The sequence below is a fragment of the Oryctolagus cuniculus genome, chromosome 2, assembly GCF_051225735.1.
Source record: "Oryctolagus cuniculus isolate XC-2025 breed Fujian yellow rabbit chromosome 2, ASM5122573v1, whole genome shotgun sequence".
Lineage (NCBI taxonomy): Eukaryota > Metazoa > Chordata > Mammalia > Lagomorpha > Leporidae > Oryctolagus > Oryctolagus cuniculus.
The window spans coordinates 190,787,373-190,806,970 of record NC_142868.1 but is presented as its reverse complement, the minus strand read 5'-3'; positions in this window follow the sequence as shown (position 1 = coordinate 190,806,970).

Genomic DNA, 19,598 nt, shown 5'->3' with positions numbered 1-19,598 from the left:
TGTACAAAGTGTCATTTTAAATGCCATACATGAATTAATGTGGCATTAATATACTGAAAAAGCTGATACGAATGCCACAAAGTATAATCCACATTCTCCTTGATTTATAATTTTTTTTAATTTTTTTATTTTTTTAAATTTTTTTATTCTTTTTTTGAACTTTTATTTAATGAATATAAATTTCCAAAGTACAGCTTATGGATTACAAAGGCTTCCCCCCATAACATCCCTCCAACCCGCAACCCTCCCCTTATCCACTCCCTCTCCCCTTCCATTCACATCAAGATTCATTTTCGATTCTCTTTATATGCAGAAGATCAGTTTAGCATACATTAAGTAAAGATTTCAACAGTTTGCTCCCACACAGAAACATAAAGTGAAAAATACTGTTTGAGTACTAGTTATAGCATTAAATCTCAATGTACAGCACACTAAGGACAAAGATCCTACATGAGGAGTAAGTGCAGAGTGACTCCTGTTGTTGGCTTAACAAATTGACATTCTTGTTTATGGCATCAGTAATCACCCTAGGCTCTTGTCATGAGCTGCCAAGGCTATGGAAGCCCCCTGAGTTCACTGACTCTGATCATATTTAGGCAAGGCCATGGTCAAAGTGGAAGTTCTCTCCCCCCTTCAGAGAAAGGTACCTCCTTCTTTGATGACCCATTCTTTCCACTGGGATCTCACTCGTGGAGATCTTTCATTTAGGTTTTTTTTTTTTTTTTTTTCCCCCAGAGTGTCTTGGCTTTCCATGCCTGAAATACTCTCATGGGCATTTCAGACGGATACGCATGCCTTAAGGGCTGATTCTGAGGCCAAAGTGCTGTTGGGACATTTGCCATTCTAAGGGTCTGCTGTGTATCTCACTTCCCATGTTGGATCATTCTCTCCCTTTTTGATTCTATCAGCTAGTATTTGCAGACACTATTCTTGTTTATGTGATCCCTTTGGTTCTTAGTCCTATCATTACGATCAATTGTGAACAGAAATTAATCACTGGGACTAGTGAGATGGCATTGGTACATGCCGCCTCGATGGCATTGAATTCGAATCCCCTGGTATGTTTCTAACTCTACCGTTTGAGGTAAGTCAGCTTGAGCATGTCCCGAATTGCACATCTCTTCCCTCTCTTATTCCCACTATTATATTTAACAGTGATCACTTTTCAGTTAAGTTTCAGCACTTAAGAAGAATTGTGTATTGATTACAGTATTCAACCAAAAGTATTAAGTAGAACAAACAAACAAAAATACTAAGAGGGATAACATATTAAGCTGCTCATCAACAGTCAGGGTGAGGGCTGATCAAGTCACCGTTTCTCATAGTATTCATTTCACTTTAACAGGTTTCCTTTTTGGTGCTCAGTTAGTTGTCACCGATCAGGGAGAACATGTGGTATTTGTCCCTTTGGGATTGGCTTATTTCACTCAACATAATGTTTTCCAAATTCCTCACAGGTATCACTTTTCAGTTAAAATTTAAACACCTAAGAATAATTGTGTGTTAATTACAGAGTTCAACCAATGGTACTAGAACAAAAAAAATACTAAAATGGATAAAGTATTACATTGTACATCAACCATCAGGACAAGAGGTGATCAAGTCACTGTTTCTCATAGTGTCCATTTTACTTCAACAAGCTTCCCCTTTGGTGCTCAGTTAGTTGTCGCCAATCAGGGAGAACATACGATATTTGTCCCTTTGGGACTGGCTTAATTCACTCAGCATGATGTTTTCAAAATTCCTCCATCTTGTTGCAAATGACTGGGTTTCGTTGTTTTTGACTGATGTATAGTATTCTATAGAGTACATGTCCCATAATTTCTTTATCCAGTCTACTGTTGATGGGCATTTGGGTTGGTTCCAGGTCTTGGCTATTGTGAATTGAGCTGCAATAAACATTAATGTGCAGACTGCTTTTTTGTTTGCCAATTTAATTTCCTTTGGGTATATTCCAAGGAGTGGGATGGCTGGGTTGAATGGTAGGGTTATATTCAGGTTTCTGAGGAATCTCCACACTGACTTCCATAGTGGCTTAACCAGTTTGCATTCCCACCAACAGTGGGTTAGTGTCCCTTTTTCCCCACATCCTCGCCAGCATCTGTTGTTGGTAGATTTCTGAATGTGAGCCATTCTAACTGGGGTGAGGTGGAACCTCATTGTGGTTTTGATTTGCATTTCCCTGATTGCTAGTGATCTTGAACCTTTTTTCATGTGTCTGTTGGCCATTTGGATTTCCTCTTTTGAAAAATGTCTATTGAGGTCCTTGGCCCATCTCTTAAGTGGGTTGTTTGTTTTGATGTTGTGGAGTTTCTTGATCTCTTTGTAGATTCTGGTTATCAATCCTTTATCAGTTGCATTCTCCTTGATTTATAATTCCACTTGCATAAATTTTAGCTTCTGTGCGGGGCCTTGTCTGTGGAAAGGCTCCCCGTGCCCTGGGTTAGGAGACCAGCTTTTCAGTTAGAAAGTTCAGCAGCCCATTTGATTCAATTCCATTAGAGAATTTATTTTTAGTGGACAGCTGATTTGTCTTCGCTCATTTCACAAACGCCTTGATGTCACTTGGTGCCAAACACGGTTCTCGCAGACTCAGGGGATGTTGAGATGGATGAGGAGCACACGGTCTGCAGGAGAGGCAGTCAGAGAGCTGAGACTGTAACATAACATAGCAAGTGCTGCCATAGATCCAGCAGCAGGATGGAACTGGTGATAGCATGTCAGGCCATGGAGGGAGATTTGGAGATGAATGAGTGGCTGTAGGCGTATTTTATGTGACAAGAAAACAACAACAAAAAAATCTCAGCCACATAAACACATGTCTGCAGCCATAAGCTTCTCTCCTAGAACAGCCAGATCCTCAGGCGAGCTTACATGGGAGAGTTCACTGCCAGGACATTCAGGGACGAGTGAACTGCTGCCTGGCTCGTTCTTCAACACCGAGATTCACCGAGGTTCTCCTCTCTGATGCCCCAACTCCTTCCTGTGCTTAGTGAGTGGGAAGCACTCAGTTCTCTTGCTGTCTGTAGGGGAAGAGAAGGCTGGCAGCAGGATCAGGTGTTGTGCTCCGGGTACATCTGGCTCTCAAAGGAGCTGTTAGACAGCAGGAATGCTGAAGATTGCAAATCCTGCTCTGATTGTAGGTCAGCCGTGCCACTGAGCATCTCCCTGCCTCTGAGGGTTCCTCTCCACCTGCTGAAAGGGTGAGAAGCTCCTTGGTTCCGGTGCAGCCGGGGATGCTGTAGGGAGCGACCCATCCCTCCTCAGTCGTTGAATACAAGTATGAGTGTGTGAAATTACAGAAAAATATGTGTTGCTCTTTTGCCTCTGCTGTTCATCATAGTAGTGAACCCACGAACAAGACTGCCTGAGTTCAAACCCTGGCTTGAATACGTTTATTCATTTCTTTACGCTTTTGTTCATGAATAACATTGCAATAAGATCACTACAAAGATTAAATTACATAATACATGTAAAGCGGTCATCAGAATATTTGGAAAGGAATAACACCCAAGTACACGTAACATGTTATTGATTTTATAACATTTCTTTATTCATTCAATCAAGCTGAAAACAGAGTCTTTACTATGAGCAAGAGATAGTGCTTAACACTTTGTGGGAAAGAGAAGTTTCTCAAGACCAGAGTTCTAGTTTTCACCAGCATTCATGTTAGCAGGAAAATGTGACATGTCTCTTAGTTATACAGTGAAAGAGCTGAGTTAGGTATTCTACAATGAGAGAAATTAGACAGGCAAAGTGACTTTCTTATGAGTGAAAGCCCGTTTCAGTTATCGTCTCTGACTCTAGGATTATATTCAAAGCATGATGTCACAGGCTTTAGAGACTATGAGGACTTCAGAAAATGGGAATATCAGTGCTATTTGGGCTGGGGAAGCATCTGGGGGTATGCAGAGGGAATGGGACAGACAACACTTTTAAGTGGCTCTAAAGTGGCATTGATATCTTCCAATATCTCTTGATTTTGTTAGTATCAACTTTGTGCAGTATGTTTTTCTAGGTATTCAAGATAAAAATAAAATTATAAATGATTATATTCTCATGTTTATATAGAGAATAAATAAAGAAGCCCTTTGCTAATTGAGTTCCATTTCTGTCTTGTTCCTGCTGATGTTGCTTTTGCTGTGTGCATGAGTACATGTGTGTATGTATGCATGAACAAGTGCACACATATGTTTCCTTCAAAATATTTTAAAGTACAACACAATCTTAGCTCTTTCTGTAGATATCATAATAATTGTAAATGATGTACATAAATATATACTTCTAGAGGTATCTACTTTTATCAATGTGTTGAAATTTTGCTCTGTAAAACGAGGAAACACATGTAATTATATTTCCACTTAATTTCTCAAGTAAAGACATTGATTTCCTAATTTCTGCTAATCATATTCTCTGATATTGTTAGAGTTAACAATGTCTATGGCTTTGTGGTAACATGAATCTTATTTTTTTTTTTGAGTTTTCTATTTAAATAGACTAAGTGTGAATTATCAGTTCACTCATAGAAATGATGTAAAACTTCTGAATTCCTTTGATTAATTCTTGAAGTCCAATGGCTTGGCTGGAGTATTTCTTGACTTTATAGTTCTTTTTTCATTTTCTGGAAACATAGTGTGCTCTTTCAAATTTCAGATGCAGGTTTTCTACATTTTATAAAAGTGTTCGTTCAATGCATACTGGAAATGTTGTTCTCTATTTTTAAGAAAACCAATCATCTGAAAGTTGTGTCTTCTCTATCTTCTTGACATAGGGATCATTTTTCTCTCTATTAATCTTGATCTCTTTGTGATTTTTAAACTACTTTTGTGTGATTTTTTCTCAAACTCATTCTTTTCCATTTTGAATGTTCATTAAATCTGTATCTGTTACAATTTTGCTGCCTTGGGGTTTTTATTTCTTGTACTGGTTTTTTGTTATAATTTTTTCCTGAGATATAGTATGAAATTGTGTCATTGTTTGAGATCTTAAAATTTCACATTAAATTTGTTTTCCTCTCACTTTGTGTAAACACCTAGGAATGAAATTTGTGGGATGTTGGGTTTGGGGACATTCAACTTTCAAGATAATGCCAAAACATTTTTTTCTGAGTGATTGTATAAAAGTTATATTTCAGAGTGTATACGAGATCAAGTCAAGCAAAATCTTCCTAACAATTGGATTATATCTTTTTTTCAAATTCATTAACAATTTCCATTCTGTTTAAATTTTTAAGTTTGACATTTAAGAGCTTAATCCACTTGGTGTTGATTTTGGTATATGACATAGGGTTACATATTGTACCTTCATCTATATAACATTTAGAAAAAATCGTCTTCACCTTCACTTACTGAATAGGCCCTTTTTCACATACATCTGTCTTACCATCTCTGTCCTGTATAGTGGCTTGATACATTGTCCCTTTGATCCCAATGTCTATTTTCACACAAACACAAGGTTGTCTTCACATTAACTTCTTATAAAGGGCTGAAGTCAGATGGGACATACCTTCTATTCTTCTCTCCTTTGCTTCCTTTCTCACATACTTCTCCTCTTCCTTTCCTCTCTAAATCAATCTGATTTCTTTATTCCTGTATGTAAGTTTTATAATACAAAGCTTGACAAATTCTATTTGGAATGAAGATAACCTGCTGACCTATGATTGGATTGCTAGTCATTAATTAGGGAGAGCTATTCATACTATTACAAATCTTTCTATTCATGAAACTCAGATGTCTGAATTTCTTTTCATTCTCTTTTCTATATTCCATAGTTTATATATTTTTGACATTGAGATATTATAATTATTTTTCTCTGTTTATTCTGGATTCTTTCTCTTTTTATTAATATATCAGAATTTAGCCTTAAAAACTTATACATTCCATTTGTTTGTTCTGGGTGTATAGAAATTGATTACAGTAATTTGCTTTGGATTTTTGTTTTCCTTCTTCATCATTGCAGATTATCTTCTTCCTCCTAATCATCTTACATTTCTTTTTTTTTTAATCATCTTACTTTTAATTAATCTTTCTTGTCTTATTGAACTGGCCAAACTTTCAACACATTTTGGAATTAAAGTGAAAATATTGGTAAATTTTGCCTTGCTTCTGATGATGAAGGGAATCATTTCCTTTCATGCTTTCTTTTAAAAAATACATCATCATGGGGCCAGTGCTGTGGCTTAGTGGGTAAAGCCTCTGCATGCAGTCCCGGCATCCCATATGGATGCTGGTTCGAGTCCCAGCTGCTCCACTTCTGATCCAGCTCTCTGCAATGGCCTGGGAAAGCAGTGCAAGATGGCCAAATGCTTGGGCCCCTGCACCCTTGTGGGAGACCTAGAAGAAGCCCTGGCTCCTGTCCAGATTGGCTCAGCTCTGGCTGTTGCAGCCATTTGTGAGTGAACCATCAGATAGCAGACCTCTCTCTCTCTACCTCTGTGTAACTCTGCTTTACAAATGAATAAATAAAAAATACATCATCATTAATACGTTATGGAACATATGAAATGCACTATGCCTAGTTTGTTCACAGTTGTATGCTGGTTTGGTGAATCATGGGTCAGTATTGAATTTTATACTCTTTAGTTTGAAGCAAATGAAGTTATCACACATAGGTTTTGTCCTTTAAAGTTTTTTTAATTTTTTATTTAATAAATATAAATTTGCAAAGTATAGCTTTTGGATTACAGTGGCTTTTTCCCCCCGATAACTTCCCTCCCACCTGCAACCCTCCCTTCTCCCGCTCCCTCTCCCATTCCATTCACATCAAGATTCATTTTCAATTATCTTTCTAAATCTATGACCTGACACCATCAAATTATTAGAGAACATTGGAGAAACCCTGCAAGATATAGGCACAGGCAAAGACTTCTTGGAAAAGACCCTGGAGGCACAGGCAGTCAATGCCAAAATTAACATTTGGGATTGCATCAAATTGGGAAGTTTCTGTACTGCAAAAGAAACAGTCAGGAAAGTGAAGAGATAACCGACAGAATGGGAAAATATATTTGCAAACTATGCAACTGATAAAGGGTTGATAACCAGAATCTACAAAGAAATCAAGAAACTCCACAACACAAAATAAACAACCCAATCAAGAGATAGGCCAAGGACCTCAATAGACATTTTTCAAAAGAGGAAATCCAAATGGCCAACAGACACATGAAAAAATGTTCAGGATCACTAGCAATCAGGGAAATGCAAATCAAAACCACAATGAGGTTTCACCTCACCCTGGTTAGAATGGCTCACATACAGAAATCTACCAACAACAGATGCTGGAGAGGATGTGGGGGAAAAGGGACACTAACCCACTGTTGGTGGGAATGCAAACTGGTAAATCCACTATGGAAGTCAGTTTGGAGATTTCTCAGAAACCTGAATATAACCCTACCATACAACCCAGCCATCCCACTCCTGGAATTTATCCAAAGGAAATTAAATTGGCAGATAAAAGAGCTGTCTGCACCTTAATGTTTATTACAGCTCAATTCACAATACCTAAGACCTGGAATCAACCTAAATGTCCTTTAAACTTTTAAATTGCCCAGAGATATTGACATATTGATAAAATTTATCTATAAAATAGCTCCTAAGAGAGCATGGCTTGGAAAATTTTCTTTATTATTTGTTTCTCATTTTATTTGAAAAGCAGAGAGACAGAACTCTGCCATCACTGGTTCACTCCCCAACTGCACATGACGCACTTGGCTTCACCAGGCTGAAGTTGACACCCCAAATCCATCCAGGTCTTCCATGCAGTTGACAGGGACTCATGCTCGTGAGCTGTCAACTGCCACTCCTAAGGCGCAAGTTAGTAGGTCACTGATTAGAACTGGAGGAGCCAGGATTCCAACCAGGCACTCTGACAGGAGATTCAGTCATTCCAAGTGCTGAAGTTAACCACAGCACCAAAACCTGCTTCTTGGCAAGTTTGCTTTTCACTTGCATTCAAACAGTGGTTTCGTGACTATTTACATGTGTATCAGGGTTGGGGAATGTTCAGGTCCATGGGCCATCTAAAGCCTGAGAAATCAGTTGGTCTGGCCCTGCCAAGGCAACTTCAGGCAGGACCTGAATTCCATATATCAATAGCAGGCTAATTTCTAAGTGGGTAATTTTGTGTGGCCCATAAATTATGTTGCACATATCCAAGTGGCCCTTTGCAGAAATTCCCCCGCCTCTGCCACACGAGCCATCTGTGTCTGTAATTTTCCTTTTATGTGCTGAAATTGTCCGGCTTGAGAATACTGTCATCTTCTTTTCAGTCTGGATCAGTGACTGTCACTGTGGGGGATTCTGTCCCCAGGGTATATTTAGCGTGTCTTGAGATTGTTTTCATTGTCGTGACTGAAGAGCAGATGCCACTGGCAACTAGTGTGCAGGGACCAGGGATGCTGTTAAGCACTCAGACCAGCCTTTTCCAACAAAGCATAGAATCCTGATCTAGAACTTTCTGAATAATATTGGGATGGTCAGGTCTTTTCAATTGGCATATTTGCATTAAAAATAACCTGGATTTGGTTCTAAAAGATTTATGAGGTAATAGCATCTTTTTTTTTATTGTAAAGATAAGTAAACTGTGGAACCCTAGTACTAAGTCAGTGTTAGAATAGCATTTAGAAGCCACATCATTTAGTCACACTTGTTCATCAAATAAAGCTGTTTTTGCCTGTTTTAAGTAGGCAAGCGTCTCTACTAGATACGAGGAGTAAGCCCAGATAAATCAGGCCCTCACCTTAAGGAATCTGGAAATAAACTGAAGCATGAACATGTATAATTGTATCCCCGAATGGAAAGTACCAAGCACCATGGGAAGAAAACAAAGTTCTACAAAGGAGAGAGACTGAAAAAGAAGCATTTTACACGGAATAAGGAAAGAAATTTGAAAAAATATTTTATAAACAGATTCAGGGGGAAGTGGCTTATTTGGTTTGCAAAGAAACTAGTTAGTCATTTGGAAGAGGGTTTGAGGTAGCACATTATAGAGAAGCTGAAGTTTAATGATGAAGGGCCTCCAATAACAAGCCAAAACCTTAAATTTCATTCTGTAGACTGCAGAGGAGAGTCCCTGAAGGTATGTCTGTAGCATAGTTGAATTATTGGAGTTGTGCTTTAGCAAAAAAATATTTCAGAAACCTTTTAGATCTGTACAGGAATGGCACCAGTTTCGCTTCAAAAACTGAGAGCCTCTTCCAGCCACATTTTTCTTGTCTTCTGGATCCCTAACCTTGGGTCTTTCTCTGATCCCGATCTGCCATTTTTGTTGCAGTTTGTGTTTGATGATTGCAATTGGCTCATTCCCATCTGATATTCTTCTAATCTCCTGCCTGCCACTGAAATTAATGTTTGTTCACGTCTCACAAATGAGGTAGCCAAAAATTCTGTGAGCCAGTGGAGTCCCCTGCTGTTTTCCTGCTCATGTGGGCAGAGTGGAAATTGGATTTTGCCACAAAAAACAAGGCAGACAGCAGCTGAGCCCCAGGGGACTACACAACCTGCCAGTATCCTTGTGCCCCTTAGTCTCAGCACAGGCAAGGCCATTTCTTTGTTGTGTGTGAGTTCAGCAATGCGTGAAATGCAATAGTTTCCCTAGATAAATGTGGTCAGCATGACCAAATACATCCAAGACTCTGAGAGAACAAATAAGAATAAATACTTTTTATTGAAATTCAGATAACTCATTTCAAAGTTACTTTAATTAAACCTCTTCTTGTTATTGCCTTTTTCAGAATGATGGTTCATCAGCGATTGCTCACATTGGTGGAGTTTGCTGACCAGTGAGGAAGAAATAGCAGTTACAGTTAGCGTGACAAATTCATTTCTTCCTGAAAAATCCACTGACCTATAGTATGTAACAACAGTTAAAATATGATCAGCTTCTTTGTTTCAAAGGAAAATGAAATTCAAGTATCTCACTTTTGCATGCCAGTGCCACATGAACATCAACATGTGTGTATACACACATACACACATCAGTAATACACAACCTGGGCACCCTCACGAGTTATTTGGAACACATTACACACAAAATTGATATATGTAGTACATTTGCAAACATATAACTAAATCTAGGCATGCATACATGATATGCCAATAAACATCTATGAAGGTGAATACAGAATACATAAATAGCATAAACATAATGTACAGTTTGAAGTTATAAAAGATGATAGGAAGAGGTAACATTAAAAAATGCTACCAATTTTTAATGATTGCAAGGGGGTTTGTTAAATTTGTGTAAAGAATTTGAAGCAATTTCTTGGCTCAGCATTTGCTGGAGGAGTTGTTTGATCGATAATACAATACATCATCACCACACCATCTCAGTGGGATGGCTCACCATGACAACGTAGTTGAAGGACTGGTGACACTAATGGAGATGAGGAAAGCGGAGGCCGGTAGCCACTGTCTGTGGCACTTGGCATTATTGTAAGAGTAAAACTCAGGAAAATCAGGCTCTGAGGAAGACTCTTCTCAATACTTTATGAAATATTAAAAAGCTAGCGGTAAAGAAGAATCTGCCAAAACGATGGCTTTGACTATAATTTTACAACTCTCATTCTGATGAGTAAGTGAGAGAGTGACATGTTTTGAAGAATATGATCGGCAGATTCTTCCATGTTGAGAGTAGTTGGCAAGTTCTCCAATATAAACTGTAGTTACAAAAATAGTTCAGGTTTTGCATAACATGTGGAGGAATGGAATGAAGATGGATGGTGACATAAATCTCGACCCAAAGGTGCATCTGGCACTGTTCAAGTAGGTTTTTTTATGTTATCTCATGATATTGTTAAGATGTAATTCCCATATTCATAGAGAGTTATCTTTTAAAGTAAAATTCAGTAAACTTAAAAAAGAAATTTTCAGATCTGTCACTCTACTTCCAAACTGCTTGGACTCAAAATAAATGGTAAGATGAATTTTTGATAGCTATTTAAATGTTTTTTTCTTTTTTTAACACAAATGTTTTTCTCTTACAACACCCTATAGAGTGAACTAAAGGTGATAAACAAGAAATATATGTCCATTTAGCTTTCTATAGCATTAGGAATTTTGAATTTTTGCATGGAGAACTATGGAAATTAGTCTTGGTCAATTTGCTTTTCTTTCACTTGTAAAAAAATATTTATTGATATTTGAAAGACATTTATTTATTTACATTTTTATATGACAGTGAGATAGAGATAGAGATAAAGACAGAGATAGAAAGAACAAGTGAGTGAGAGAAATCTGCTTATTCATTCCCAAAATACCTGCAATAGAGAGAAGTAGTCTTCCACTTGGTTGGCAGGGGCCCAGTTATTTGAGTCATTACCTGGTGTGCATTAGCAGGAAGCTGAAATCAGAAGTGGAGCTAGGACTTGAACTCAGGCATTCTGAGATGAAACACTGGCATCTCAAGCTGTGTCTTACCCATTGTACCAAACAAACATCTGCCTCCAGTCTTGGTCTATTTGAAATCTTCAAGTTCTGAGTATATGGAAAAAGACCACAGCAGGGGTAGATATATCAAGATAAGATTCTCATGTCTCTGTATTCTCCACGTGGTTCTAGCTGGTTATAGCCTTCCATTTGGAAGAAGGATGAAACTAATGTTAAGGGATTTGGGGAGTTATTGACATTTGGGAGATTATGAAAATTTCCTTAGTAAGACTTAGTCTAGGACATTACCTAACCCCAAATGATGGGTGACAAAGTGATCATCAAAATTCTTAGGGTTCACTGAAACATTCCTCTTTTTAGCAATTACTGTTAAGGAGATAGAAACTAAGCTAGCTTAATAATTTTGTCATTGGAGATAAGCAGAGTCTAAAATAATCCTAAATACTCCAAAGAAGAAATGTTGAGCAAACTCATGAGAGATATCGGGCCAAAAAAGGGTATGCTGGGTACCAAGTGGACGTCAATGAATCAAACCGAAGATCAAGTTCAGTCTGTTGAGAAGCTTGTAGGACCGTAGAAGGTATACCTGACAGTGGGTCTTCTTGCTTAGGAGAGAAATGCCAAGCAAGCTGGGAAGGTTTCTGGAAGATGCAAACACTGAGAATAGAGCAGTGTGTTGCATTGGTTGGAGAGAAGTAAGTAGGTCCTAGAATGTTCCTAAGAAAACATTTTGGCTGGCTCTAATACTAGTTGGAGAAATATTTAGAAATATAAAAATTATAGAGTGTAATGTGCATCAGTTATTCATCAGGTGTATGTTAGGCGCTGGTTTCTTTTTCATATATCATCACAACAACGTTGTAAGAACATGCACTACTGGTATAACGACACATTAGGAATACGATGCTTGAACTATGGAACTGGTCCTATATCACAAATCCAATTCTCATTTGCAGGCATTATAAGACCATACCTCAGATTTTTCTAAAAAAAAAATCAGAAAGAATCACAGCAGTTTTAATTGTGGAAATTGTTGCCAAAATCTTAGGTCATTGGGGGCATCCAAGCTTACAGGTGGTGAGTTGAGACACTTCCTGTAGTAGTGAGATTTTGAAATAAGTGAGAAGGTAATGGATTCTATGAGCAAATAAACATGAATTGAGATTTCCTCTGAGGCCTGGCTGGCACATTCCCTGGACGACGATACGTCTTCCGCTCGTTGGTGTTTTCAAAGCCTTTGCTTTGGAAATTGTTGCGCAGTGCGAATTGCATTGATGAATTCTACCTCCGTATAGTTTGTGGCTGATTTGTGCTGTAGACCTTAAATACAGCAGAATTTTATGAGCTGAGACTCTCTGTGCCAGTGTAATTTAGAGACACTGCAATTTTGGCTCTAAAAGATGGCTTAAGGGCAGAAAGACTTTTTTTAAGGTGGAGAATTAAAGGGCAAATTTTTTAAAAGTTACCTTTCATCTTAGTAAAGTAAATGTATTTTAAAGTGAAAAATATTTAAAACATTTAAAGGTAAACATGATAAAATAATAATAACCTTTACACCTTACAACCATAGATAATAACTCTTGGCAACTCAGCATAGTCTCAAAAATTCAGCAAATTCCTCCCAAACCATTCTCATGGAAGTGAGACAATATTTTCTGTAATACAGGTCCTCAAAACTTTTTGTCTCAGAATCCCTTGATAACCTAAGAGTTATTGAGAAATCCAAAGTTTTGTTTTTTATATTTATTGTTGGATATTAAAGTGAAGCAAAATAATTAAAACTTTATTTTTTTAAATGGTAATAAAAGTCTTGAAGTAGGCAGGCATATAGGTTGAAATTGATTAGATTTGTGATCTGGAAGACAACGCTTTCACCACGCCCCTGTGTGACCTCATGCCCCTAACCTGGCCACACCTGGGTGCCCACCAACTAATGAGGTTAATTAACCACTCTCCTTTGGAAGTGGGTTAAAAGCCTGGGACACAGTGTGTCTGGCCCTGCTCTTCAACCCTGGCCTCTAGCCAGGAGAGAGGCTTGCTGAAGCCCTGTGCCTCTAGGGTACATGGCCTTTGGGCCACCTGCCCTAGGCTTCCTGGCCTAGATGCTCCTCCATGTGGCCGGTTCCTGGTGCTTGGTATAAACCCAGATTTACCCCTCTCTCTTTGATAAAGCTCTCACTCTCCTACGCATTTTTCTCACTAAATAAAGGCTTAAAGGCTTATTAGTATTGGGGATTTATTAATAAGCATATGGTGATATTGTATGGCACCCCAAATTCCAGTAGCATATGTGGCATCCCAGTTGGCACTTCTGAGGAACTATAAGGGGCCACATTTTAAAATAAATTTTAGGGGTCATCTCCAATTTCAGTATTGCATGTTAACTAACCCAAGTGACGTATTTTGGTGATGATACTTTTTTTTCAGAAATAACAAAAGTAAGTGAAAATAGCTATACTGTTTTAAAAATCTTCTAAATATCTGACAAGGAAAAACAGTTGGCTTCTCACATCTGCCATCTACATTCAATCTATTGTGATCTATTGTTGTGCTTGAAGTGCGTGAAGAAAATCGAGTCTGTGATGGATATAACAGTGGCCAAAGGAAGAGTAGTTTAAGAGCCTTTTCAGATAATGTTGATGTATCTTAATAGCTTCTGACAAACTTTATTGTACACTAATGAAAGAATGACACTGAGGAAGCCAATCCTGTCTTAGTATTATCATGAAAATAGCTCTGACTTGGGATGCCCCCCCCCACTCCCCCATTGAATTCTCTATATTTGATGTTGAGGATCACTTCAATGGGTAGATATTTGTGTTTGTAACTGGGTGACATATTTTAAACATACTTTCAAATTATGTTAAGATTTATTTGTATGAAAGAGAGAGAGAGAGAGAGAGAGAGAGAGAGAAAGAAAAAATCTCCCATCCATCTTTGGCTCATTCCTCAAATGACTGGAATGGCCAATGGCCAATACTATACAGCTGTAAAAAAAAAAAAATGAAATCTGGTCAATTGCAACAGAATGGAGGAACCTGGAAAACATCATGCTGAGTGAAATAAGCCAGTCCCAGAGGGACAAATATCATATGTTCCCCCTGATTGGTTTCAATTAACTGAGCATCAAAAAGGAAACCTGATGAAGTGAAATGGACACTATGAGAAACAATGACTTGATCAGCCCTTATCATCACTGTTGATGTACAATTTAATACTATATCCCTTTTAGTATTTTTGTTTGTTCTACTTAATACCATTGGTTGAGCTATGTAATTAACACACAATTATTCTTAGGTATGTAAAGTTAACTGAAAAGTGATCTCTGTTAGATATAAGAGTGGGAATAAGAGAGGGAGGGGATGTACAATTTGGGACATGCTCAAGCTGACTTGCCCCAAATGGTGGAGTTAGAAATGTGCCAGGGGATTCCAATACAATCCCATCAAGGTGGCATGTACCAATCCCCTTTCACTAGTCTAAGTGATCAATTTCTGTTGACAATAGACCATAATGATAGGTCTAAGAGTCAAAGGAATCACATAAACAAGACTAGTGTCTGCTAATACTAACTGATAGAATTAAAAAGGGAGAGAACAATCCAACATGGGAAGCAGGATACATAGCAGACTCAGAATGGCAATTGTCCTAAACAGCACTCTGGCCTTGGAATCAGCCCTTGAGGCATTTAGATCTGGCTGAAGAGCCCATGAGAGTATTTTAAGTATGGAAAGCCAAGACACTCTGGCAAAAAAAAAAAAAAAAAACCTAAATGAAAGATCTCTGCGAGTGAGATCTCAGTAGAAAGAACGTGCCATCAAAGAAGGAGGTACCTTTCTCTGAAGGGAGGAGAGAACTTCCACTTTGACTATGGCCTTGTTGAAATAAGATCAAAGTCGGAGAGCTCAGGGGGCTTCCAGGGCCTTGGCCACTCATGACTATTGCCTAGGGAGATTCCTGACACCTTAAACAAGAGTGTCAATTTGTTAAATCAACAACAGGAGTCACTGTGCACTTACTCCTCATGTAGGATCTCTGTCCTTAATATGTAGTTCAATGTGAATTAATGATATGCCTAGTGCTCAAACAGTATTTGACAATTTGTGTTCTGTGTGGGGGCGAACTGATGAAATCTTTACTTAATATATACTAAATTAATCTGTATATAAAGATAATCAAAAATGAATCTAGATGTGAATGGAATGGGAGTGGGAGCGGGAGATGGCAGGGTTGTGGGTGGGTGGGAAGTTATGGGAGGGAAAAAGGCATTGTAATCCATAAACCGTACTTTGGAAATTTATATCTACTAAATAAAAGTTTAAAAAATGAATTAAAATTAAATCATATTATGATTGACTTAACCATCCCCATGTTATTTGGGTATTTGGGGTTTTTTTCTTATACTAACTAAAATAGCATAGGAATAAATATAAAATAACTTTGGAATTATCTATAATTCCACATCAGAATTTCATACCATATTCCCATAAGGTAGATTAGCAAAAGTTTAAGATGGAGTTTTGTGGAACATACTGTTTTGCCAACTTCATTTCAAGAAAAATTTCACTAACTTCTAGTCTTCAACTGGAAAAAATTGAAGTTATTCAATGAATTATCTATTTATTTATTTATTTATTTATTTTTGACAGGCAGAGTGGACAGTGAGAGAGAGAGACTGAGAGAAAGGTCTTCCTTTGCCGTTGGTTCACCCTCCAATGGCCGCCGCAGCCAGCGCGCTGCGGCCGGCGCACCGCGCTGATCCGATGGCAGGAGCCAGGAGCCAGGTGCTTTTCCTGGTCTCCCATGGGGTGCAGGGCCCAAGCACCTGGGCCATCCTCCACTGCACTCCCTGGCCACAGCAGAGGGCTGGCCTGGAAGAGGGGCAACCGGGACAGAATCCGGCGCCCCGACCGGGACTAGAACCCGGTGTGCCGGCGCCGCTAGGCGGAGGATTAGCCTAGTGAGCCGCGGCGCCGGCCTCAATGAATTATCAACAACACTGAGCATAGTACATCACATTATCTTTGCTTCGTAGTTAAGAAAAAAAAGTCATTTTTTTCAAACTCTTTGCACACTGATGAAATCCACTATTTTTATGCTGATTAGTCACTGAGTAATCTCCTGTATATGAAATATTATAACATCAGCTCCCTGACCATGTTGATTATCTATTCTCTCATCTGAAACGGTGTTGATACATCTGTCCAAATGCTGCAACAATGTACTTTCATAAAAAAGTATTGTAAGCAGGGATATGTGTGCATTAGGTTGTGAGGATTGCAGTAACAAAGTACCTCAAGTTGGGTGGCTTAAAACCAGAAATTTATCATCTCACAGCTCTGTGCCCAGTAGGGCAGAACCAAGGTGTTGTGAGTGTTGCTTCCTCTTAAGGTTGTATGGGAGAATCTGTCCTTGCTTTTTGCCTGATTTCTGGTTGTTATTTTGTTTTGGGTGAGGGCAATCTTGGGCATTCTTTGGCTTGTAGAAACATCACCCCAAACTCTATCCTATGTTTCCATGTTGTGTCATCTATGTGTGTCTACCTCAAATTTTCCCTTCTTATAAGGACACCAGTCATATTAGCTGAAGACCCACTCTCTTCCCATGTGATCTCATCTGAGGTTAACTAGTTACATATGTGACAACATTATTTCCAAATACAGTTACCTTTTGAAGTGCTGGGAGTTATGACTTTGACATACACATTTTGCAACTCAGAATTTGACATACAATAGTGTGCTTCACAGACTAACAGAAAATTCAAGTATTCAACTGTATCCTAATATTCCTCTCCATTCCCAATTTAAAAAAAAACCTATTCCCTTTTGGTTTATCTACTTGTGGATAATACAGTCATCCTTGGGCATCCATGGAGAATTGGTTCCAGGACTTACTACAGATATCAAAATCCTCAGATTCTCAAATCATTTTTTTATAAAATGACACTGTATTGACAAACAACTTATGCACATTTTCTTCTGTACTTTGAATTATCTCTAGATTGCTTACAATATTTAATACAATGTAAATGTTAAGCATATTGTTATGACACTGTATTGATTGGGGGAAAATGATAAAAAAGGCTGCACATGTTCAGGGCAGATGCAGCTGATTTTTTGAATATTTTCGATCCATGGTTGTTTGAATCTGAATATGTATAACCTGCAGATACGGAGGACTGACTGCTGCATTATAGTCATCCTTTTCTTCATTTTCACCTTCATCATCTTCATTAACATTGTCATAGTCAGTACCATCATCATCATTGTCGCCATCATTGTCATCAGTATCATCATCATCTTTGACTACATTTGTCCATTATTTTACTGATTATAATACACATTTGCATGTTTGGTATCATGTGACCTTCTTGGCTATTAAAGAAAGAGAGGATTGGATGAAAATACTCATTTTAAAAGAATCTGAGGCTCGATAGATTGCTTGCTCAAAGTCATCCTGAAAGATACCTAGTCTCACCTTGTGTTTGGATTGGAGTCAGCAGGTGCAGTTTTAATGACCATAGCTGTAGGTGAGAGCAAGTCAAATGCTCTTTGATGAACAAAATCTCACAGCATACCAAGTGGTGAATTCATTAGAATAGGTGACAGATAATAGCTTAGAGAAGAAAGTTCAGTTTCCCAGAATAATTATTTCTAATCTTTTAGGAGAATTGTTGCAATTTTCTTTAACATGGATATTTTATAATCTCTGCTGTTTCTTTAGGCTTTATGGTTAGATGTTATATTTACAAACTTTGAAGCAGGCAGTAATAGCTTTCTGGATACCTTGATTGCTCTTATTATCAATAAATACAGGATGAAGATGTGTAAAGAAAATGATGAGGCGATATGTAATCTTACATAAGAGTTTCACTTCATCGGGCTAATTTCTCACATACTGTTGGTTTACTGTATTTTTTATGATCACAGAAATGTAAACATTCTATAAGGCCTAATTATTTTTTGATCACATTGAGAAAGGCAATGACAATAATTTTTCCATTTCTCAGTCATGCCAAAAACTTCTCATCACTACAATTGGCATTTCTACTTCTGATATAAAGATCAGAAAAAAGTTTAAAAATTTGGATTCTAGTCTCAGATTCAGATAGCACTAAAGTCATTGGAAGACTTGTGAAAGGAAGATTGTAATAGCATATTGAAATTTCCTAACAGAGCTTGCCGATACGTTGTTTCAGTGACGAATAAGCACATGTAAAATCCTTATTTAATTAAAGGTACAGAGTATTGAAAATGACTGTTTTCAGTATAGCTGAATGTCAGAAAAAGAAAATTAAAAAATACATGTCTTGGAAGAATGCACATGATCCTAACCTTTTGAAAAATACAGTTTAAGAACAAGCACAATGCAATCATACACTATGCAGGAGTTTATTGCGATGTGATCAAAGTATAAAGAAAAGCAGACCAATTATTGACTCTGCATTTAGATCACAGTTTACTGGGGAGTAGCATCAGGGGAGCGATGAGATAAGACATTTTCACAGTTGTATCCAATATACTCATGGTGTCCTTTAAGAGCATGGGAAGTTCATTTAATTGTCTTTATAAACTTTCTGTTATATATACGTGGCATTTAATAAAAAAAAACATTTAAGTGGTAGATATGTCCAATTTTGTGTCTGCCAGAAAAATAAAAAGAGAAAGAGCAGCTATTTAGATTCAGCCTCCCTGACAGAGGTAACTTGACTATGTGCACACTCCACACTGCTGCCCTGCAGGACATGTACAGAGAATGCTGACAGGAGGCATAAAGGAATCAGACCTGGTTCATGCCTTAGTGTGATTATTCAGGACACAGCACTCATCTCAGGAACTAACCAAGGGCATGTTGCAACCTGTGCTTTCCTCATTTCAAAAAAAAAAATGATTTATGGGCTGGCGCTGTGGCATAGTGGGTAAAGCTGCCACCTGCAGTGCTGGCATCCCATGTGGACACCAGTTCAAGTCCTGGCTGCTCCACTTCGAATCCAGCTCTCTGCTATGGCCTGGGAAAGCAGTAGAGCATGGCCCAAGTCCTTGGGCCCCTGCACCCGTGTGGGAGACCCGGAGGAAACTCTCCTGGCTCCTGGCTTTGGATCAGCACAGCTCCAGCCATTGTGGCCAATCGGGGAGTGAACCAGCGGAGGGAAGACCTCTGTCTCTCTCTGCCTCTACTTCTCTCTCTGTGTATCTCTGACTTTCAAGTAAAATAAAT